The sequence below is a fragment of the Octopus bimaculoides genome, chromosome 9, assembly GCF_001194135.2.
Source record: "Octopus bimaculoides isolate UCB-OBI-ISO-001 chromosome 9, ASM119413v2, whole genome shotgun sequence".
In the NCBI taxonomy this organism is placed as follows: domain Eukaryota; kingdom Metazoa; phylum Mollusca; class Cephalopoda; order Octopoda; family Octopodidae; genus Octopus; species Octopus bimaculoides.
This window is the reverse complement of record NC_068989.1, coordinates 17,131,761-17,135,791: the sequence shown is the minus strand read 5'-3', so window position 1 is coordinate 17,135,791 and position 4,031 is coordinate 17,131,761. Positions and strand designations below refer to the sequence as shown.

Genomic DNA, 4,031 nt, shown 5'->3' with positions numbered 1-4,031 from the left:
TGGGTGAGTGAGTGAATGGGTGAGTGAATGGGTGAGTGGGTGAGTGAGTGAGTGAGTGAGTGAGTGAGTGAGTGAGTGAGTGAGTGAGTGAGTGAGTGTGTGAGTGAGTGGGTGAGTGAGTGAATGGGTGAGTGGGTGAGTGAGTGAGTGAGTGAGTGAGTGAGTGAGTGAGTGAGTGAGTGTTTATACGTGTGTTCGTAGGAATGTGTAACATCTATTTCCCACATTCACTCATGAACATATAGTTTTATAACTGAGAATTTTTCTCTCTCACTCTTTCTTTCTATCTGCATATATGTGCATGCACACATACATACATACATACATACATATACATACATGCATACATATATATATAGAGAGATATATATGTGTGTGTATGTATGTTTGCGTGTGTGTGTATGCATGTATGTATGTATGTTCTCTTCTGTTTTGTTTTTTCATTATTTAAATCCTTCACGTAAAGAAGAAGTTAGTTCCTAACAAAGATAGAAGTCTCCATTGCTGGAAAGTAGATAACAAAAGCAATGTCACATTTTAACTTTTAGCATACTGAGAAAAGTCTTGCATATCTTTACTGCTCTCCTCACAGATTGTATTTGTGATATGCGAGTCAACTGGTTGATTTCTAGCTTATCTAGATTGTCGTTTAGGTATTTACTCACAAAACCTTAACTCAGTTGAGCATTTATTCACAAAACCAATTATCATTGGTATAAATGTGAATTTATAATCTGGATATAGAAGCTGGCGATTTCGAAGCAGTTGTTCATATTTATCCCCGTTCTCTTTGATTTTCAAAGAGATATACACATCAGATGATCTCTATGACGGTACATACAATATACGGCCTGTTACGTTTAACACTTGACAGATGTTATGATGGGAATGTTCGGCCAATATTGATGTGTTGGTATTTGTGTATATATGTATGTAAGTACGTATATTTTATGTCAGTTGGTCATGTGGAATGTTATTCTGGAGTGGAGCTTCCACGCGTTGAGTTTCCTCAGAGAGAAATAAACTGAAAGTGATACATACATACATATATATATATATATATATATATATATATATATATATATGTGTGTGTGTGTGTGTGTGTGTGTGTGTGTGTGTGTGTGTATACAAACACAGACAAAAATAAGGATATGTAAATATGTACTTACGTTATATGTATGTGTGTATGTGTAATTATGCGTGTGTGTGTAGCTTATTTAGACCAGTGCAGTGATTTTGCATTGACCTAAATGAATATATTACTGCAATCGCCATTTTGTTGAGCACTTCTCCAGATCGGTACCTAACATTTAATTACATATACATATAATATATACACACATGCTTGGACACGAGTATATACGTGTATATGTTTGCGCATGTATGTGTGCGTGCATGTATGCGTATATGTGTACATATGTGTTCGCGTGTGTGTGTGTGTGCGTGTGCGTGCATGCAAGCTTGCGTATGTACGTTTGAATTTATAAACAAGAAGGATAATTAATACTAAAGTACAGTTTAACGATTTCTCAAATCGTCAATGATCACACAACTAATGGCTAGATTAAAAAGCACTGAGCATGTGGTAAAATATCCTGGAGAACGTCAATATGAAAAATTACAATAAAATACCGTTTATCTAGAGCAGCAAGTAAAGGAAGGAAAAGAAAATTAAGAAAGTTAACAAAATTTAAATCACAGTACGCTAAAACAACGAAGAGCAAAAACACACATAAAAGCACGCACATAACATACGCATATACGTTCTACCAGATACACATACACACATGCATTTCTACGTCGTTGCGATTTATCAGCAACGAGTCGTCGTTTACGATCTCTGACAGCTGGTCGCTCGTATATAAGAAGAGTAAATGGTATATTTGCTGATGTGTGAAAAGCTTTGTCAAGCTGGGAGAAATTAATTAAAGGCGCACAAAACAGCGTTGAATGAAATACTCTTATGCAAAGTCTTATTTAACATGTTGGTGTGCTTTCAGACATGGAAAAACAATACGCTATACAAGTTTTCTCGAGAGAAGAAATTCTCCTTTAAGACAATGTGTGTAAATACAGCGGGAGGCCATGAATGACGTCACCCCGTAGGACGTACGTTTCTGTGTCGTTATGCTTCATCAATTGATGAAATTATACTGAGAATTTTTCTCTCGAATTTCTTCTCTGCAGCGTATTGTCTTTCCATACTCGAATGTACTCTAACATGTTAAACATGACTGTACATAACCATACTCTTAAAGTATCTCAAGGGAGCTTCTCGTATTTTAGCCGTTGCCTTACGACATGGTCGCCTTCAGCAGAAAACTATGAAGAACAATATCGAATGTTTTACAATAATCGATATATAAACAAATGCTTTTTCTATTTTGACGCATGTTATGCCAGTGTTATATTGATCAAGAATTGATTCATTAAGTATATGATTTTTCGTTTTTCTTTTTAGTACAACTACTTTCACATCCATACTTGAAAAGAAAGTCATGTTCTCTAGGAAGAACATTGTTATTTCAAGAATTTCATATATTCCTTTATTGAAACATGACGTGAAAACTTTGTACAAGGTAGGCAGGTAAGTGATTCATCTGTAACATCGGTGGCTGATTATATTAATGCATTTTCCTTATAAGTATCATACATTACAATTTATATATCATTCATTTATATATTTATATATATCATATATATTTATATATATCATCCATCACTTGCCTAAGTACATAGACAGGGATACTGTTAATTGTTTCAACCAGAAACGTTGAACAGATTTTTATTTGGTGTTATCGAATTAACCATTGCTTGTTATTGTTTTTGCTTACCTCCAGTTCAATTTTAATCTATGTTAAGAGGTGTTCCTGTTGTAAAATAAAAACCTACCGTTTATTCTGGTACTGCATAGCTAGGAGAACATAATATGATCTCTTTTGTTTTTTAGACGACCGGGAGTAATTCCAGAGAGATTGGTTACTGCTATTTTAAACAGGTCAAGGGACCATGTTCATTCCTCTTTGTTGATACATCAGAGACGTTACTTCGATTAAATATCCATGTTGCTAACTAGTAGATTTCATCAGTTGTGAGGTCTTTCTGCCTTCGTGGATTTGTATTCCTACTGTTATTGTTTTGTGTTATTTTTCTCTATTATGTTCCTCTCTTTAGTTCAGTCTGCCTTGTTGTTATATAGTTTGTCAATTTTCCTAGCTATTTTTTCTTAAAGTTTTCTACTACACAACCAGTTACACCACTTTGTTGCTGAGGCGTGTACAGCATTGCCTGATGGTCTTCATGATATGCTACGTTTGTTCTGTTTTGTTGTAGAGTTTGTATTGCTACCTCTAGTAACACTTTGATGATTCGTCTTTCTTCTGTTGCGATGTAAATTATATTATTGAGAAACGATTGTGTTTCCAATGTGTTGCGGGAGTTGTGTTACATGTTACAGTATCGGGTCGTGGTTATGTACAATATCTGAGGTTTGACTAGTTCTATGGTGTTAATGTTATTGTTATTGTTGTTGGTGTTGGTTTTGTTATATATCCCACAGATGTTATATATCCCACAGATGTTATATATCCCACAGATGGCCAAACAGATCCAATCGGTTAAACAATGAAAAGCGACCCACAGATCTATCTTCTCAGCTATTCTATGTCTCGGTCACCCAAGGACCAGCTTGAATAGTCTAACATGAACTGATGGTGCGTAGAAGATGCCTGTTTGACAATACGGACACATTGCAATTTCGCTAGTACTCAGTTTATTCTTGCACGCCTGTCTATTTTTGTGGTGGCCACGGTGAGGACGGATACTTGAAGTCAGTTAGAATGCAGCAGTTGCTGTTTCTCTGCTATTATCGCTCATGGCATCTATTTAAGCAGTTCTTTTTGTTTTTGTTTTTTGTTGAATTTTTTAAGGGAAGACACTGGGGCTATTGATGTGGTAGGCATTGCTTTGAGAGAGAGAGAGAGAGAGAGAGAGAGAGAGAGAGAGAGAGAGAGAGAGAGAGAGAGAGAGAG

General features: G+C 35.8%; 1 protein-coding gene across 3 annotated transcripts in view; it reads left to right on the top strand.

The window, feature by feature from the left end:
* LOC106868872 (uncharacterized protein DDB_G0290685-like) overlaps positions 1-4,031 on the top strand; it is a 53,728-nt gene that overhangs the window by 21,456 nt on the left and 28,241 nt on the right. For 2 of the 3 annotated variants that reach the window (XM_052970451.1, XM_052970455.1), the window contains exon 2: positions 2,462-2,587. The exons of the other annotated variant lie outside the window; for it this stretch is intronic. The gene's annotated coding sequence lies outside the window, so the exon portion shown is untranslated. The remainder of the gene's footprint in view (positions 1-2,461; positions 2,588-4,031) is intronic. 3 annotated transcript variants of the gene reach the window in all.